The sequence below is a fragment of the Callithrix jacchus genome, chromosome 14 (assembly GCF_049354715.1).
Source record: "Callithrix jacchus isolate 240 chromosome 14, calJac240_pri, whole genome shotgun sequence".
Classification (NCBI taxonomy): Eukaryota; Metazoa; Chordata; class Mammalia; order Primates; family Cebidae; genus Callithrix; species Callithrix jacchus.
The window spans coordinates 28979197-29000236 of NC_133515.1; the positions used below are offsets into that span (position 1 = coordinate 28979197).

Below are 21040 nucleotides of genomic sequence, written 5' to 3' on the forward strand. Positions count from 1 at the left end.
TAAATCGTTAATTTTAATTTCTTAAAGACTCCCCTGTTCCACATATCTGGGACATGATTTAAAATATTTTCTAATCTCAATGATTAATACAACCATTTTCCTGAAATTCAATTATTTTCTGATAAATCACTTCTCTCTAATCTTAAGATACTAACATTTCTATAAATTAAATTCTCTGTAGCTGTCATTTAATAACAGATCTCATTAAAATCCATATGGGTTGCTAAAACTGCATGTTATGCTTAAAACCTGACAGTACACATTTTTATAAAGTGAAGTGGAATGAAAGATATGTAAATGACTACAGGCGAATCTTGGAAATATTGCAGTTTCAGTTCCAGACCACCCTAATAAAACAAATATTGCAATAAAGTGAGTCACACAAATTTTTCTTCTTCCCAGTGTGTAAACAGATAATGCTACTAGCCACAATATTGCACACACTATTGAAATTAGGCCAACTGATAACCCTACAATGGCCTCAAAGTGTTCACATGAAAGGAAAAGTCATAGGTCTCTCACTTTAAATTAAAAGCTAGAAATGATTGAAGTCAGTGAGAAAGGTTATTAAGCACACAATAGCATTATGTCTATAAAACAACATGCAAACCTTAATTTAAAAACACTTTATTGCTAAAAATGCTAACAATCATCTAAGCCTTCAGTTGAATTGTAATATTTTTGCTGGTGGAGGGTCTTGCCCTGATGATGATGGCTGCTGACTGATCAAGGTGGTGGTTGCTGAAACTTGAGGTGGCTGTGTCAATTTCTTAAAATAAGACAACAATAAAATGTGCTGTATTAATTTGACTCATCCTTTCAGGAAAGATTTATCTGTAATGTGTGCACAGTAGAACTTTCAAAATTGGAGTTAGTCCTCTCAAACCTTACCACTGCTTTACCAACTAAGTTTATGTGATATTCTAAATCCTTTGATGTCATTTCAACAATGTTCATGACGTCTACACCAAGAGTGGATTCCGTCTCAATAAACCACTTTCTCATCGCAAAGAAAAAAATCCGGTGTTCAAGTTTAATCATGAGATTGCTGCAATTCAGAAACATCTTCAGGATTCACTTCTAATTCTATTTCTCTTGCTATTTTCCACGACACATGTAATTACTTCTTACACTGAAGTCTTGAACACCTTAAAGTCAGCCAAGAGGGTTGAGATGAACTTCCAAACTCCTGTTAGTTTCTTTTGACCTCCTCCCATGAATCAAAAATGTTTTTAATGACATCTAAAATAGTGAATTTTTTTCAGATTTTCAATTTACATTGCCTCAATCCATTAGAGGAATCAGTATCTATGGCAACTATACCTTTGAGAAATGTATTTCTTAAATAAGACTTGAAACTCAGAATTATTCCTGATGCCTAGACTGCAGAATGGATGTTGTGTTGGCATGGATGAAAACACTAATCTCTGTACATCACCGTCAGCATTGGCTTGTGAAAATTGAGCGTTAGCTTCAATTTAAAGTCACCAGCTGCGTTAGCCCCTGACAAGAGAGTCAGCCTGCTTGTCTTTTGAGGCTTTGAAGCCAGGCATTGACTTCTTCTCTCTAGCTATGAAAGTCCTAGATGGCGGCTGGGCACGGTGGCTCATGCCTGTAATCCTAGCACTTTGGGAGGCCGAGGTGGGTGGATCACCTGAGGTCAGGAGTTCAAGACCAGCCTGGCCATCATGGTAAAACCCCATCTTTTTTTTTTTTAAAAAAAGAAAGCACTACATGGCAGCATCTTCTTCCAATAGAAAGCTGTTTTGTCTACATTGAAAATCTGTTGTTTAATGTAACCAGCTTCATCAATTATCTTAGCTAAATCTTCTTGATAACTTGCTGAAGTTCTACCTCAGCACTTGCTGCTTCACTTTGCACCTTTATATTATGGAGATGGCTTCTTTCCTCAAACTTCATAAGCCTATACTGCCAAACTTCTCCTCTGCAGCTTCCTCACCTCTCTTAGCCTTCATATACTTGAAGCAAGTTAGGTCCTTGCTCTGGGTTAGGCTTGGCTTAAGGGAATGTTATGGCTGGTGTAATCTTCTATCAAGACTCCTGAAACTGCCTCCATATCAGCAGTAAGGTTGTTTTGCTTTCTTATTTGTGTGTTCACTGGAGCAGCACTGTATTTCATTCAAGAGATTTTCCTTTGCATTCACAACTTGGCTATTTGGTGTAAAAGGCCTAGTTTTTGGCAATCTCAGTTTTGACATGCCTTTCTCACTGACTTCAATCACTTTCAGCTTCTGATTTCAAGTGAGACACCTGGACTCTTTCTTTCACATGAACATTTTGAAGCCATTGTATAGTTATCAACTGGCCTAATTTCAACATTGTTGTATCTCAGGATGTAGGGAGGCCCGAGGGGAGAGAGAGATGGCAGAATGGCTGGTCAGTGGAGCAACCAGAGCACACATGATATTTATTAAGTTTGCCATAGGGGCACTGTTCATTGCACTCCAACACAATTACGATAGTAACATCAAAGATCACTCATCACAGGTCACCATAACATATGTAATAATAAATAATAATAATAAAGTTCGAAATATTGTGAGAATTGTCAACATGGTGCACAGAGGCACAAAATGAGCACATGCCGTTGGACACATGCCACCGATAGACTTGCTTGAGGCAGATTTGACATAAACCTTCAATCTGTAAAAAGTTCAATAACTGTAAAGTACAATAAAGCAAAGCATAATAAAATGAGGTTATGCTTGTAGTTATCCCTTCAGCTGTGATAAAGTGTTTGTTGGTTGTTCATACTGAATAATAGAAACTTTTCACTTTTAATAAGAGTAGTGAATAAGCCAAATTTTTATGTTGGTTTTACATAAACTAACATTGCCACATGTACATAAAAATTTTGCGTTATTAAAATTGCTTTATTCTGCACATAAAGTATATCTACTATTTTGAGACTCTTGATTCTCTCGGTATTTCTAGGTATTTGTCATCTATTTGTTTTTCCAATTATATATTTCATGCATTATATTTATGACTATAGAGCAATTTACATCTTATACATAGTATTTTTAATACTTAGTGATGTTACTCTTACCTTGATGAATTGTAAAATGGCTCCTGCGTTTTTACTCCCATTCACTTTTGTTCATTGCTTGTATTCCTTAACATTAGATAAAACTACCAAAAAATAACAATTTTGACTATAGAAGGGAGGGAAAGATTGAGTGCTGAAAATAAGATTTAGGCGTCTTTGGTGGTGCCTTCCACTTTTAAGATTCTGATAGGCACCTCAGCTTTCCCAGAACAGCGGAAGTATTTGTGCAGCACACCATATCTCACCCAGGAAATTACATTTGTTTAGGCAGTGGATGAATGGAAATTCATCTCAGTGGAACGTCTGTAGAAAGAATATGTCCAGAAGGAGAATCTGAACTGAGCAGTGTTTTCAATGCTCTTTGTTTATTTACTTTTATTGAGACAGAGTCTCACTCTGTTGCCCAGGCTGGAGTGCAGTGGTACCATCTAGGCTCACTGCAACCTCCATCTCCAAGGTTCAAGTGATTCTCCTGCCTCAGCCTCCTGAGTAGCTGGAATTATAGGCATGAGGCATCACACTGAGCTACTTTTTGTATTTTTGATAGAGATGCAGTTTCACCACAATGGCCAGGCTGGCCTCAAACTCCTGACCTCAAATGATCCACCCACCTCAGCCTCTTAAAGTGCTCAGATTATAGGCAGGAGCCACCGTGCCTGGCCCACAATGCTGTTTTTAAAGAGGTTCTTTCTATATGTTTGCTTGAAATCATTTGAGAGTGTCTTCTTTTGATTCAGTTTGCCAAAAAAGTAAGTAAAAAACCATTATAATTTACTTCCATTTAAATCCAATAGTTTTCTCCAAATAATAAAACAAAGAAATTTTTTTTTCATTTGGTTACCCTTTAAATAGTATTTTGTTTCTGCATTCAATATTTAATATAAAGAGACTAGTAATCCAAGCATTCTTGACTTTCTAAGACGTCCCTCTAGACATTCACCTTTTTTTCTAGCAGTCTCAGCCCCCAGCTTCTAATCTAATTCTGGCCTGGGAAGGCAACATTTTTGTCATTTCCAACCTTTATATGTGGATCAAGTATAAAATTAATCCTGCTGTTAAAGGTTAGAAGCTTATTATAGTCCACTCTTACAGAGAACTTCAGATAGCCATAGATTCCAAAATTCCCTTTTTAAATGACCACATCAATATTATTTTTCATATGCCTAAATTTTCTAGGACTCAGAGAAACAGAAAGAAAAGAATAATAATAATTGCGCACTTACAGTTTTCCAAACACTGTGCTATAATACTCAAACACAGTGATTTAATACTCACATGATCCCATAAGACATAATAATCTATTAGAATCTCCATTTGATAGATAAGCAAATTGAAGTTGAAAGAGAATAGGAAGGTCATCTAAAGTCATACAGAAATAGGGGGAAAAAAGAGGGATCCTATATTCCAGCACACTTTGACTCCGATAACTAAGATCTTTCCAAAGCCCCAAATAAATCCTACCACAGCCACTTGTAATTCCCATACCTTGGATGTGCAGGCTGAACAATGTCTACTGACTGGAGATGAGCTCTAAAATGAATGAATCTATCAGATCCATAATACAGTTCTTCATCAGAACTTAACTGCCACCAGCGAACACACTTAGGCTCATACACAAACACACTATTTCCCTTCACTGGACTTGAATGCTTCCTCAATTAAGACTGGATTTGTCACAGTTCTATATTAAGTTCATTAGATCAATGATTAACGCCTTAAAGACCATTCGCTGATTTGTTATTTTGTTCCTGTCAGTCCCACAAAGTCTTGTCTTCCTATCTTATTCTTCTGGTCAAATCTGACTATAAAAGGACCTGGTGTGCTCAATGGTCCTAACAATCAAAGGACCTGGTAAGCTAAACCAGAAAGTCCTCCAATTTCACCATTGCGTCTTTCACAGGGTAGAAACACATTGTCTTTCCTTTACTCTGTGTAATTAAGGTATTTCATAAATCTTAAATTCTGTAATTTAAGAAATTCTCCAATTAACATTTCTTGATTTTTTACCAAAATTGTTTTCAGTAAAAAAAAACAAGATTTAGTAATCTTAGTTACCATACTTATTCAATTACTCACAGATTATTGCATTTTTTAATTGCCAATCCAGTTAGCTCTTTTTATTTTTCATCTCTCAACTTTTAAATATGAAAAATGTAAACCCCAGGAATGAGTGACAGAAGTATTCAGGCTTTCATTATGAGGTTGACAAAATAAGCCATTTTATTTGTTGAAAACACTAATATTATACCAGGATCAAAGGGAAGAATATTTGCGCGCGTGTGTGTGTGTGTGTGTGTGTGTGTGTGTGTGTGTGTGTGTGTCTCTTTCCTGAAGGGACTGAGAATGACTTTTTTAGTTTGTATATATAGCACCCACAAAAGTGGTGTGAAAATTTTAATGGCATAGGATGTACAATGTAATTATGGCCTTTTTGGAGGGGGATGACAGCAGTGTTAGTACCTCTAAAGGCTGAATTGCTTCATCTGAAATATTTACTGCTGCTTTTGGATTACATTTACTCTGGGAGAAGCTGTGGTAAAGACCATCACAGTAGAGCTCTGTCATTCTTTCTAAAAACCTTAGAACTTAGACATCTAAAATGCTTCAGGCACAAGAGAGAAAAAGCATCCAACATATAGAGGATATGAGAAATGTTTGCTACCCAAAAGAACAAACATTTTCTTAAATATAAATCCACTCTCTTCATTATTTGCTTATAATGATTTCTTTGCCTGAAGTGACTGCTGTATCTTGGTGGATGCTTTATTATCCTTCAAAACTTGCTTAGATATTACTTTTTGCTGAAGTCTTCTTCAATTTTCCTCTTCTCCCAAATCAGTGCAAATTCATTCACCCAATTTATTCAATACTCTCTAGATTACCCACCAGGAACTGGGGCTATATATACTAAGAAAACTTAATCTCTATTCCCCAGAAGTTTAATCTATTTGGAGAAGTTATACATGTTGAGAAAAATAAGTGTAATGTTTGTCAAAGATTTTATTAGAGTAGTCTTTATGAAGGACGATGAGCTCATAAAGGCAAGAACTGTTCATCACTTTTGGGAATTAACAAACGTATCATAAAGAAGGTGGCTATTATATATTTTTTAAAAATTTGGTCTTTAGGTCTCTCTATAGAGAGTGGCTGTAAACTCTATCCCTACCCTGATGGGGCTCCAGGGAATGTGGCTCTAGATGTTTACTCTGTGCCTTTCTCAGGATGCTCTTCTGTCCTGGCAGATGGCCTAATGCCCAAACATCTGACCCAAGACCAGGGAAATGTTCCTCTTGTAGTAAATTTATTTATTTATACTGGCAGATGCCCTTGTAGGTTTTTTTTTAGATGGAGTTTTCTCATTGCCCAGGCTGGAGTGCAATGACACGATCTCCGCATACTGCAACCTCTGCCTCCCAGGTTCAAGCAATTCTCCTGCCACAGCCTCCTGAGTAGCTGGAAATACAGGCATGCACCACCACACCCAGCAAGTTTTTTAAAATTTTATTATTATTATTATTATTTAGTAGCATTGGGATTTCACCATGTTGGCCAGGCTGGTCTTGAACTCCTGAACTCAGGCGATCTACCCATCTCAGCCTCCCAAAATGCTGGGATTACAGGTGGGAGTCACCATGCCTGGCCCCTTGTGTCTCTTATCTGACCTGTGTCAAGTTTGTTTCCACCAAGATAGCCACTCTCTAGGAGAACCCTGAACAAGAAAGAAGTTAGATTCAGGTGTGTTGCTCAAGTGAGGCCAGAGTAAGCAGTTCAACAAAATACATGAAACAGCAAAAGTAGTTTATTTCTTACAGGTCAGTAAGAGAAGAGGGGTACTGGTGAGAGCTGATAATCAGATTGTGGAAGCACTATGCTGAACCAGCAGCTGGGACCCAGAAAGAGACAGACCTGTTAGCTAAGGCCTATACTGGGGTTCAGGCTGTTACCCAAGCAGGTTTCCCATGGGTAGTTCTAATTAGGGAGTTTAGAAGAAGCAGACATGAGTCCTTCTCATAAGTGACACTATAACTTATTAGTGGTCACTGTAGCATATCCACACAGTCTATGCAGCATGGAGGGGTCAAGGGGTAAGTCTGGTATGTTGTATCTATATGTCCCATAGAGAAGCAGTTACCAGGAAGCAATTATATAGAGAAGATATTTGGACCACATTTGAGATACTAGGAGGAGGCAGAGAGCTAGGAGCTATATTAAGGATGACTAAGCCCTGCTTTTGGTAGGAGATGGTTAACCTATACTCAAAATGAATGCTAAGGCAACATAAAATTACAAGTGTTGATTATGGTCGTATTTTTGGTTATATTGAGGAATGTGTATATTTGCCTAATACAGCTGAAGCTGTTGATGGCCTGCCCAGGGTTTTTTTTTTTTTTTCGGATAACATTAGTGCAAATTGGCTCAAATGTCATTAGAGCTGTTTTTTTGGTCACTGTCGCAACAGGCTGGACATGCTGGAAGTTTCTCACTCCCAAGCAGCCTTCAGTAGATATATGGTCTATGATCAGGAGAAAGGTCTAGGCTGGAGTGTTTGGAATAGGAGTTGGTGAATAACTATCATACTTTCACCCATGGATGACATAACTCTGAGGTGTGCTTGGGAATTCTCCATGGACAGCAAGCTCCCGTTACTCACAGTGGTAACTGGATTTAAAATGTACATTTACCAGCTGACTTCCCTCCCCTGTCTCACTTTCTTACTCCCCTGCTTTCCAAAGAAACTAGTTGCATGTTGTTAAAGGGACATTTTTTAAAATGTAAAATCAAGACTATCAAGTCAATGAATACATATCAAAAAAAATTTTTTATTGCATTTTAGGTTTTGGGTACATGTGAAGAACATGCAAGATAGTTGCATAGGTACACACATGGCAGTGTGATTTGCTGCCTTCCTCCCCATCACCTATATCTGGCATTTCTCCCCCTGCTATCTCTTCCCAACTCCCCACTTCCTGCTGTCCCTCCCCTATTTCCCACCAACAGACCCCAGTGTGTAGTGCTCCCCTCCCTGTGTCCATGTGTTCTCATTGTTCAACACTCATCTATGAGTGAGAACATGCGGTGTTTGATTTTCTGATCTTGTGTAAGTTTGCTGAGAATGATGGTTTCTGGGTTCATCCATGTCCCTACAAAGGACATGAACTCATCGTTTTTTGATGGCTGCATAATATTCCATGATGTATATGTGCCACATTTTCCCTGTCCAGTCTATTATCGATAGGCATTTGGGTTGGTTCCAGGTCTTTGCTATTGTAAATTGTGCTGCAAGGAACATTCATGTGCATGTGTCCTTATAGTAAAACGATTTATGATCCTTTGGATATATACCCAGTAATGGGATTGCTGGGTCAAATGGAATTTCTATTTCTAGGTCCTTGAGGAATCGCCACACTGTCTTCCACCATGGTTGAACTAATTTACACTCAAAAATTTTATTTCATTTATTAATAAGGGAACTTGTCTGATGTCACAATTGAATCAAAGATAGAACTGCCAGAGGCAGATAAACAACTTAAAATTTTCAGTATGAGTACATCCCAAGTATTTTGTGAGACTATATTTATGCTAAAACTTGTTTAAACTTTAAATATAACTGGACATCTTGTAATTCTATTTGCTAAAGATGTCAACCTTATTCAATGGAGAGTTCAAACTACTGCAGGAGATGCCAGATGCAAACTACAGCACACAGATGCCATGAAATAAATTTACAAATAGATGCAAAACTGGCAGAACTGGTGAATACCTACAGAAAAATATTCGATTGCATTCTACTGGATATAACCTTGTTGTGTACTGATAAGAATCATTTGCATTACTACGTTTTCTACAACTTGCAAAGTTGCAAAATTGCTCAAAGACAATGATAGGTGGAGATAATTTAGGAGATTGAGCTAGACAGGGCACTTAGCCGTCTTTTAATTTGCTATTCCCCTTTTATATATTTGTATATATTTGACCATAGGAATTCTTGTTTGAGAGTCTGCTTCTAGAAAACACAAACTAAGAAGCTGTTTTGGGAGCAGGTGGAGAGGTAATTTTAGAAAATGGGACAGAAGAAAGGTGCACTGTAGAAACTGGATGCGGTACATGGAGAGTTCTGTTGAATGAATGTTAAGAGTATAGTGGCAGATTGAGTACCATGCTGAGTATATTGAACTATATCATGTAGCAAATCTGGAGCTACTTGAAGAGATAATAGGATCAGATATGAATTTATAATAATCAATAGGGTAAAGAACACATTTCTGGAGGTGGAAAGGTGGAAAAAGTCATAGGTAGAGAAATAGAGAAGAGAGGAGAGGAGGACAAGGGGAACAGTTAAGGAGACAGAATGCACAGCAATGACTCCTGATGGAAGGCAGGAGTTGAATTAGAAGGAACAATTTGGGGATTACTGTTAGAATTTTGCTTCAGTGGTGGCAGTGCTACTAGCAGAGATAGACTATCAAGTCCTCAGTCAAAGATATTGAGTTTGGCTTTGAATATATCAGTATGTCTTAGCAGGCAGCTGGATATATGGTCTGGGATCAGAAGAAAAGTCTGGACTAGAAAGGTAGATGTGGAAATCTTAAGTACAGATTAGAATTCTGAGCGTGAATAAAATTGTGGAGGAGAAGATGAGAAAGGGTAAGACCTTAATGGATGGGCAGGCATAGAAAATGCAGCAAATGACATTGAGAAACAACGAAGTAACACTTCCGTTAGAAGAAGCAGAAGGACATACTCTGACAGAGATCAGGGAATGAGCATATAGTTTCAGGAATCAGGGAGCAAGCAAGTATGTCAAAGGCAGGAACCAGTGTGCCAGTAGGAATAGCACACCACCCTAAAGTGATGAGTGTTGTCCATGAACAACATTGGGACAGCATTTTCCAAAGTATGCTCTGAAGTACACAAGTTTAGGGGTTATGTTTAAATAATCCTGGAAACTGTTAGGGACCATATTCCCATATTAAAATAACACAATCTAGATGACTGAGAAATTCTCCCATGTTTCATCCCAAGTAAAGGCATAGAGGGGAATGATTTAACATTATTTAGTCTAGAAATTCCCAATCTGACCTGACTTTGAAGCACTTTCTGTGACTTACTAACAATTCATGTGCCATGGAACATATGCTTCTGGAAACAATACACTAGAATTGATGAGAAAATAAGAATATTGGGGGAAAAGTTGATGGGTAAAGAAATGGAGATCGTTTAAGATCAGTGCTAACGGGCCGGGCACAGTGGCTCACGCCTGTAATCCCAGCACTTTGGGAGGCCAAGGCGGGTGGATCACGAGGTCAAGAGATCGAGACCATCCTGGTCAACATGGTGAAACCCTGTCTCGACTAAAAATACAAAAGATAAGCTAGGCATGGTGGCGCGTGCCTGTAATCCCAGCTACTCAGGAGGCTGAGGCAGGAGAATTGTTTGAACCCAGGAGGCAGAGGTTGCGGTGAGCCGAGATCGCGCCATTGCACTCCAGCCTGGGTAACAAGAGCGAAACTCCATCTCAAAAAATAAAAAATAAAAAAAGATCAGTGCTAACATAAGCCAGGTGCTGTGGCTCATGCCTATAATCACAGCACTTTGGGAGGCCCAGGTGGGCAGATCACCTGAGGTCGAGAGTTCAAGACCAGCCTAACTAACATGGAGAAACCCCGTCTCTACTAAAAATACAAAATTAGCTGAGTGTGGTGGTGCATGCCTTTAATCCCAGCTACTCGGGAGGCTGAGGCAGGAGAATCACTTGAACCCAGGAGATGGAGGTTGCAGTGAGTTGAGATCATACCATTGCACTCCAGCCTGGGCAACAAGAGTGAAACTTTGGTCAAAAAAAAGATCAGTGATAGCAATTTACGATTACTGGTGCTTGGTCAATTTGCCAGAATCTCTATAAATATTATTACATTTAAACTTCACAATGATTCTACAAGAATAATATGCATACTGATATTACCCCCATTTTACTGATGAATATACCAAAGATATACAGAGAAGTTAACTAACTTGTCCTGGGTCACACAGATAATTAATGCCAAAGTCAGCATTTAAGGCAGGCAGCCTAATCCTGAGCCTGTTTTATTGGAACACAACCAATTCCATTTGCTTACACTCTGTCTGTGGAGCTTTCGGGCTACAATAGCAAAATTGAGTAGTTGGAATTGACAGAATGGTCTACAAAGCCTTAATTAAAAATGTACTATCTGGCCCTTTACAGAAAATGTTTGCTGACCCTTGTTCTCTTAGAGACAGCACATTCTGTAAAGAAAAAAATGAAGGTAAAAAGGTAGAGGCTTAAAGGTTAGTGCCATAGTTGCCATCAGGGCTTTGAAAAATAGAAGCATTCTGTTTAGTTGATATAAGCCTGCTATGAATGCTGATATAAACAGTCAACTCACAAGAGGGGTACTCTAACTCAAGCAGCACTGTTCAGTTGCCACAGAACAGAAATCATTAACAGCATCATTGTATTTTCAGGATAGGAGAATTTCAAGTCAAGGAGATGAATTTCAGGAACCACAGCTAGTCCTTCTGTAAAATGGATAGTCATCAAGCCTTCGCTTTCACCCTCTTTCACACCATGTGATCTCCTGTCTCTAATTTGCTTCTGCTTATTTTTTCTCCATAGGGAAGCTCTCTACTTACTCATCTGCCTTCACAAAGCTGCCTTAAAATGATAGTCTATGGAACCTAGAGGCCTACGTGACCCTCTGGGTTGGCTGCACACTACAACTGTATGCCTGTCTTAAAATTCCAAAGAGAAATATTGCCCCAGTTTGGGGAGGTACATGACACAATCCAATCAGTTGTAACCAGAAGGTCAATTCACATGATCTATATCCCTTCTGTTCTGAAAATGAAAAGTTTAAGGCATTCATTCAAAAACAGTTTTTACAGCGTTCCTATTACATGCCAGGCCATGTGGCAGGAACACTGAGGGGAAAAAACAGCCATCATCTGGGGGTCGTTGGTGAAGGAATATCCCAGAGCCAAGCAGAACCAGGCTTCAGTTGGAATGCATGAAAAATGAAGGCAACATTTAGAAAGGAATTAGATTTTGTTGATGATGGGTCATGGATTTGAGAGAACACATTGGAAGGGAGTTTGGCGGAGGGGGGGCGCAGTGGAGATGGAATCACAATGGAAATGGCTTTTGTACATACATGTTTTATTAGGAATGCCCATTATGTTCTCACAATGATGTTGTAAGAAATATTATGTTAAAGAAACAGCATTCCCAGCAATGTTCCATGAACCTACGTATATCCTGAAGGCCTACCACCACCTCTCTAGGCCTCTCTTTTCCACATTCACCTTCATATTTTTTATTGTATTTAGCATTATTAGGTATATTACATACTTATTTGTTTTGTTTCATATTGACTATATTCCCTTCAGAATACAATCTTCATGAGAACGAGATTTTTTTTTTCTACTGATACATTTCCAATCTCTAGAACAGTGCCTGACACACAGTATATGCTCCATAAATGTTTGTGGAGTTAAAGAACAAATAAATACATAAAGTAATAAAAGTTGAATGCATCCTTTAGGATGCCACGTATTTAAGACTGGTCTGCCAGCAGGATGGCTTATATGTGATGACTGAAATTTGACGACCAACTATACCCATCGTTGGAGAGTAAGCAAACAAGAGAAAAATGGCTAGGCAAGTAGGAAAAGTATATTGTCATTTTGAGAAATGTTCAATAAAGAAAAGTGGTGGGCTAAGATAGAGATCTTGGAAGTCAAGCAGAGAGTGGCATTATAACAAAGCAGAAGCTGATAGTAAAAATTCCTACCAGAGAAACACAATTTCTTAAGGATGCTAGTGCCTGGAGAGGGGTAGAGGGCCAAGTGAGACTCCAGCCCTGACCACACTGGATTACCAGCAAGACCACCCACTAAAAACAGAAACTCAAGCCTGGAGGGCAAAACCGCATTTATCAGAACTTGGATAAAGTGAAGATTTCAACAAGGCAAGAAGCCAGTTACTGTAACTGGGTTACAGGATAAGCAGGGTCTATTCCATCTCTGGCTTTTTAAACTCAGACATATGCAAAAATAGGCATATACATCTGTGCTTATTCCAGGTATATTTCTCTTCTCAATTTTCTTCTTACATGCCTCCTCCTGCCTCACTTCTCCTTTGTATCAGGTTCGGGAATTCCTTATCTGCTTCTGCCACCTTTCACTGCTTCCCTGTTTGGTGAGAGTTTAGGACAATGGAATAAGCTGTCTAGTCTTCTTTATTGATTGGTAATTCTCCACATCTGGTTGACTTGAGTTGACTGCAGTTATAGACAACAGATCCTCCTCTGTTCCTAGATAATTCTCACCCACTTAGGCAGGAGTCACTGACCCCTGTAATTGATGTTTGGAGTCTTAGTTAAGACTTTTTCTTTCCTTCAATGGATATGGTAGAAGTCAAAGCAGAACTCAAATTCCTTAATTTGCTAAAAAGCCTTTTAGGTTGCAAGTGTAACAGGATATTCAAGTGAGACACTTTAGGTCTTGAAATTTTAGTAGAGACCTTAATACCTGAGGTGTCAGACACACTCTTATCTTAAAATAAGGAGCTAGAACGCCTATGAAGAACATGCCAGGAGACTGTAGAATAAGTTCTCCCTGCACAAGCCAAACAACCACTTCCCAGTTACACAAGGATTTCCAATTAGATTTGGGAGACAGACTTTGTATGGGGAGAGCTGTTACAGTATTGAAAACATTCTTCTCTTCTTTCATGATGACAGAGGAGGCTGAAGGCTTCTTACATTAAGCCAAGTGAAAAGGCAACAACAAAACAGCTCAAGAGAGCTGTATATGCATTTTTCAAATCTGAAGAACAGACACTTCTGTTTCATTTTGCTGGGAGGGGGCCAGATAACAAAAGGTTGGGTTATCTGGGCATTAGTGGGGAGAGAGAAGGTAGGAAATGTAAGTGCCTTATGAGCAAGCTGCTTCGTTCCCATCAATGGAGAAGCCAATATGCGTGTATTCTAGAGTCTGGCCCCAGAGCTGACCTGAAATTGTCTTTTTGGGGATCTCATCTAAGATGCCAGTCCATAGGAGCCAAGAAACCCCGGCAGAAGGGAAGTCTAGGGGAAGCCCATGGGCTGAGAAGCGGGGGTGTCCAAAAAAGCCTGTTAGTGGTCAGAGTGTTTAGCCAGGCATTCTTCAGCAGAAGAATCTCTGTGAAAACCATGTGAGCTACCTAGGAGATTTACAAAAAGAAAAAGATCAAGAAAAAAGCAGTAATTATATAAATTACAATTGTATCAGCATCATGAGATTATGCTCATGCTTCCTCTGCCTCTGGGTTCTGAAGCAGCCTCCAGCAAGTGGGGAAGGAGTTAGAGCAAGAAATATTAACAAAACCGACCTGGTGCTTTTGCCTTACTGCAGGATTTTGGACCCCAAATGGCCTCAGCTAAAGGAGGGAATCAATTTGAAATCAAGTAATATTTTGGAATGTTATCACTTTTATTGGACTCGGTTCTTTAATTCTTAGGAGTAAAAAAATACTTTCATCTATCTAATTTTTAGTAAATTTTATGCTTCTAAAAATAGCAACATTGTTCAAAATAGCAAAAGCAACTCAACAATACAAATACTTATTGATAGAAAATAGGCCTGGCGCAGTGGCTCAAGCCTGTAATCCCAGCACTTTGGGAGGCCAGGCGGGTGGATCACGAGGTCAAGAGATCGAGACCATTCTGGTCAACATGTTGAAACCCGTCTCTACTCAAAATACAAAAAAATTAGCTGGGCATGGTGGCGCGTGCCTGTAATCCCAGCTACTCAGGAGGGTGAGGCAGGAGAATTGCCTGAACCCAGGGGTGGAGGTTGTGGTGAGCCGAGATGGCGCCATTGCACTCCAGCCTGGGTAACAAGAGTAAAACTCCGTCTCAAAAAAAAATTTAAAAATTGTTTGTAGTATTTTGCTGAGTAGAATATTATATAACCATGAAAATGAATAAAATACAGGTACATTTAATAATAAAGTTGAATTACAGTTATATACCATCAAGGGGCAAGCATGTTTTAAAGGACTACCTATAGTTTACTATATTTTCTTATAAGATTAAAGAAAGTAAAACTAAGCAGTATATTGTTCATGAATGCGTTGCATTCTACACTATAAAGAGGAGACAAAGGAATAAGAAGCATATAATTCAGGGTCATGCTAACCTCTGGGGGTTGGGCACCCAAGCAAGGAGGTAGATTTGGAGTAGAAGTAACCTCTTGACAGTGTTCTAGTTCCTGAGTTGGCTGGGTTGTTGGGTTATTATCTTGAACTATAAACAAATAGATAAAATATAATGCAATAAAAATGCACACACATGAAGCAATAATAGGTAATAAACATTTATAGTTAATCTAGTTCTATACATCTGTGGTTTACATTTTAAGAAGAAGTCAGAAGCTTAGAGGCCTAGTGGATGTTTCCAGCCACAACTGGGGAAGAATGAGGCTATAAAGTAAATTTAATGAGGAAAAGGAAGAAATGTTCCCTTTGCTTCCATCTAAGACATCCAGCTTGTCCAGACTTGTCTTTGCCCTAGCTCATGACATGTCAGGGGAGAAGCTTTGGCTGGCTGTTCAAAATACAGTGACGTCCTGTCAAAGTCTAAGGGCAAGGTGGAGATGAAAACTAAAATGCCAGGGTTGTATTTGTATAAACCAAGTGGAAATGGTTTGAGGCACTAAAGGGAATTTTTTAGCATCAACTTAATTATGGATCTTGATGTTAATGCTGACGTTTGTAGTTTTTCTCTTTTTCAAGTAAAGGTTATTCTGTCAATGAATAAAGAATAGAGGGTGATCTGCCAAAGATAAGGCTCAGAGGTGGTTCTAAATGACCTAATTAGATAAAACTAGAGGCCACAGAAAAACAGAATAAAGAAAAAAATTCTAGAGCTCCTTAAAGAAGACACTCCTCTCAATTTGACAGAGTGATTTGACATAAAAATATCTTATAATATAGTGGTGGCAGAGGCACTAGGACTTATTATTAAATAGCGTAGCTTTCTTTAATGTTATGTTTTAAGTGCCTGAGAGGAAAGAGACTTAGACATACCTGAAATTGGGGGGACAACAGAAAGGATTTTGGTAGGTCTATTTGGAAGGACCTCAACCAAGAGAGGTTTTAATATCAATTAGAATCCCCATTGCTAAAAAGTTTAGGTCTGACTACTTTTCTGTAAGGTGATGTGTGGCGGGTGGGGGGGGGTCTCTGACACTCCCTAATCACTGTGCACCCTCCTGAGCCGGAGGGCAACAGAAGGGAGGGCTGTAAAGCAGCACAAATGGCAGCCTGGCTTTCTCTCTGAGCATCTGTTCCAGGAAAGTGCAGAGCTGCTGCTGGCCTGAGAGTCCAGGTAGGGGGTAACTAGAGTCCCAGGTTGGGAGGCCTGGTCCGTGAGGAGCAGTAGGGTCAGGGACTCATGTGGAAACCAGTCTGGCTGCTTTTCCATAAGCTGTTTGTGCTGCTGGGTGTCCATAGTAGTCCCCTATCACTGTGTCTCCTCCTGAGCCTCAGTAATGGGAGGCTGGGATCCCAGGGTGGTACCTCTGACGAAAGTCTAGTATCCAGAATCTATAAGGAACTTAAATCAACAAACAAAAATAAACCACCCCATTAAAAAGTGGGCAAAGGACATGAACAGACACTTTGCAAAAGAAGACACACATGCAGGCAGCAGGCATGTGAAAAAATGCTCAACATCACTAACCATTAGAGAAATGCAAATCAAAACCGCAATGAGATGCCATCTCACGCTGCTCAGAACAGCTGTTATGAAAAAGTCAGTAAGTAACAGATGTTGATGAGGTTGTGGAGAAAAGGTAATACTTACATGCTGTTGGTGGGAATGTAAATTAGTTCAGCTGATGTGGAAAGCAGTTTGGACCTCTCTCAAAGAACTCAAGGCAAAATTACCTTTCGACCCAGCAATTCCATTACTGGATATCTATCCAAAGGAATATAAATTCTTCTGCCATAAAGACACATCCATAAATATGTTCATTGAAGCACTATTCACAATAGCAAAGACATGGAACCAACCTAAATGCCCATCAGTGTTCCACTGGATAAAGAAAAAAGTAATATATATACACCATGGAATACCATGTAGCCATAGAAGAGAATGAGATTATGTTCTTTGCAGCAACATGGCAACTAAGTGAACTAACACAGAAACAGAAAACCAAATACTCCCTTGTATGTTCTCACTTACGAGTGGGAGCTAAGCATTGAGTACCTATGGACACAAAGAAGGGAATAATCAACACTGGAGCCTAAGTGAGAATGGAGAGAGGGAGGAAAGTGAGGATTGAAAAACTACCTGTTGGTTACTGTGCTTATTACCTGGGTAGCAAAATTATCTGTATAGAAAACCCTCATGGCACAGCACATAATTTATCTATACAACAAACAGCATGTGCACCCCGAACCTAAAATAAAATTAACAAACAAACAGACAACCCTAGGTTCTCACTCTCTTGACATCATCCTGAAGACAGGACCTTTTAATATTAGCTTGTTAGCAAAACTAAAAAATGGTGTTTGTGGCTTCGGCATAATGATGCTTCAAAGAGATAGGAAACAGATCTCATAGGGCCCGGATAAGGTAGCAGTGAATTCGCAAACCCACTCTGCAAAATTAGGTGAAGAATCAAGATTCTTTCTTTTAGCACCTCTTATTCGGTTGAGAGTGGCAGTCTTTCTCTGGGCTGCAAGGTTTGCAGAAGAAAAAATTCTGCCAGGCTGGTGTCAGATGTACCAATGTCTGCATATTTTCTTCCCCCATTTTGCTCTGGCTCCAAGATGACACAGCATTCTAATGAGATTTAGAATTGGATAAATAGGTCTCAGCCCAATAACAATGAAAAAAAATATTCACATGTTGCTCCTGAAAGGTGAGGGCAATGACTATGACATATCAATTACTGAAACATTCACAAAGCCGCTGCATGTGAAAACTGACTGAAGAAATTGGAGATAACCCAGATCAATTTGAAAGTGACTCCTCAAGCATTTGCATGAAGTAGTTGACCAGTAGTTGACCATTTAATAGAGCAGATGGGCTCTGCAATGTGGCAAATGGCATGTGGCAACATGAGTATGCTTTCTCTGACTTCTAGTCATTTAAATTTTACATTAGGGCAGAAGAGAAGCAAAGAGATGCAAAACACTGCCTGATTCCAGAGAATTCTGTGGATTTTCCCCTGCATTCAACAGATGCTTACCTTGGGATGTCACTCCCTGATCAGTAATTAGGTGAGGTTAGCCACACTGATTTCTAGGCAGCCATTATGGGCATTCAAGTGTTTTCAAATGGGCAGCAGCATTTAGTCACTATATAAAGAAATGTTTAAATAGCTCAGCAAATATGTCACATTGCCTTGTTTTGGCACCCATGACAGAAAAGCTCAGGAATAATTTACAGCCACTGCTAAAGCTGTATGGTATATCTGCCAGGCTGGAGTTGGCTAAGAGGCCTAAGTGGGGAACCAAGTTCATTCAGATACATGGGAGAGACAGTAATATAATCAACTGTTCAAAGAAGATATCGCATGGGCCATTTGCAGTGATTGTGGCAGTTTGTCCCTTGTAGTCAGCTGGAGGGAAGCTATGCTTCATTTCTGCCAACCCTTTACACTCCCAGGTAGAAATCTTAGGACTGGGAGGACAGTTGTGTGAGGTAGACTACTCCTGAGAGAGAGAAGCTTGTACTACCCATGGTCCCTGAGAGTAAACGCAGAAGACTACCTCAGCTGACAATCTTCTAGCCGTGATCCTTTCCATAAACCATTGCATTTACAAGAAAGAGCATCAGTTATGTATTTTAGACATTTAAATTGACTTGTGAGAGTGGTTCAGGCATGCAGAGGTATTTGACAGACAGCAGCTATCAAGGCAGGTAAAATATTATATTTAATGGAGGTTAGCAGCGGTGGGGTTGGGGGAGGTCCAAGCAGACATGGTCCATGTCTGGGAAACAGGTCATTCGGAAACAGCCACTGTCCTTGATTCAATTTATTCTGTTTCTTTTATGCACACACCAAGTCTAGTTTTATTTTGTGATTATAGAGGAAACAATGAATCTTGACAATTGTACAAATGTGCAAAAATTGATAGAATTTTTGTTAGCACAAAGTTGAACTAAAATATCTATAATAGTTATTTGTTAAGTGTTGAATGGCTGGTGATGGCTGACCCTTGGCTTACTTGTGAGATTATGGCCAAAAGAAGATTAAAGACTCCCAGGTAAACCTTATCTCTGACTAAGGCTGGGAAAGAAATGTGATGATTACCTGCCAGGCTGTCTTTTGTATGCTAGGTATGAGTAACTTCTACAGAACAACAAGAAAAGGATACAAGCAAACAGGTTTACGTGTGTTTTCCTTTGTGGAATTGTATTCCCCCAGGGAAAAATGAGAAGGAATCTCACTTTTTCTTCATGCGCTTCTGTCTTGTTGTATATATATATATATGTATGTGTGTGTGTGTTTATATATGTGTGTGTATATATGTGTATATGTGTGTATATATGTATGTGTATATACATACACATATGTGTTCACACTCAGATGTTCTTTGTAAGATCAGAAGCTGGTTTTGTCATTGTTTGTCTCCTTTTTTCCCTTCTGACCTCGAGGATATGTATACTCTCAAATGTTCTTTAGGGAAACAGAAAAATTTAGTCTAAAATCTGGGTGCCAAATATTTAATATTTGAGTTACATGTAATCAGTAGTACTCTAACTCCTTTGAAAGCAGTTTTTCATCTTGTATTTGGCTTAAGATATATAAATAGAATACTGTACAAACTCAGTTGAAAACATATCATTTAAAGAAATTAGGCTGATGAAATACTAAGAAAAACTTCATTTTTGTTTAGTTTTTCCACTCTTGTGTGCTCACTCACTCTTTCACTCAGTTCCTAGTATATGCAAAATATTATACGAATTACCGTAAGATGAATCAGATATAAATAAATGCTGCCCTTTAGAAGTTTGCTTCTAATTTGTGGAAAATACAAGGTTTAATAAGTTCTACTGATCTGTGGGGATGCAAAGGAATGAGTCATAATGCTAAGGAATATTTGACTAAAGATAAAATTTTTTTTGATGTGGTTATTGTTTCCCAGAGAATGATGTACTTTATCTCTTGTAATAACAAAATGATTAATACTAAAGGTTTTAGAGGACTAGAAATAGCAGTGGGCTGGTTATCCAAATACCTGGATTTCCGTCGTAGTTCTTTTATGTGCCAATTGTACAGGGTAGGTGCTTGGCTATCATTAGGCCCAAGGTCCTCTCTTCTCTCCTCTCTTGCACCACTTCACACTCAGGATGGGGCACTGACATAGGTTAATGTAGGTCTAAGGATTGTTATCGGACCACTGAGCTATGGAAGAGTTTGCCACATCATAAAGGGAAGGGTTAACATTCTGAGCCCTTGGGTTCAATGGAACCTTTTTGGAATTCAGACCAATGGTGACTTCTTTTCCTTCTCTACCAGTGGGTAGTAGAAGATTTCAGAGTCTCTTTTGATTTAGGAGGAAGAAATTAGAAAGCCAATGAGAATTGCAGTGCTTCCCAAAGAAAGGATGCCTAAGATTACCTTAGGCCTGTAAGTTCAGGTGTTTAGGTGAGACCTTTCTTTCTTCCATCTTTTATCCTGAAATTTTTTCAGCATTGGGGTGCTAAGGTCTAGATCAGATAATTGAAAATTGGATATAATTGAGGGGGGAAAAAAGTGGACAAAGCCAATGAAGTGGCTTTTAATTTCATTTCTAGTCTCATTTATTAGGGGCCAAAGGCACCTTATACCTCTATGGGGACTTGCTCAACCAAACAGGTAAGTCTGACATGGTTTGAGAAACATATCACATTCAGGTAAATAAAATAATTTTGCCTGAACTATTGTGTTATTTCCCTTGGGAAGTCAAAGCAG

General features: G+C 39.0%; 1 long non-coding RNA gene across 4 annotated transcripts in view; it reads right to left on the bottom strand.

Annotated features, from left to right (window-relative positions):
• The window catches only part of LOC118147258 (uncharacterized), a 100594-nt gene extending 80106 nt beyond the window's left edge, over positions 1 to 20488 (bottom strand). For 3 of the 4 annotated variants that reach the window (XR_004733463.3, XR_008476248.2, XR_013526066.1), the window contains exon 1: positions 20325 to 20488. This is a non-coding gene — a long non-coding RNA (uncharacterized LOC118147258). Of the gene's footprint in view, positions 1 to 15268; positions 15376 to 20324 lie in introns of all 4 variants that reach the window. The other variant, XR_013526067.1, reaches the window with a different exon arrangement.
• Positions 20489 to 21040: the final 552 nt, after the last annotated feature.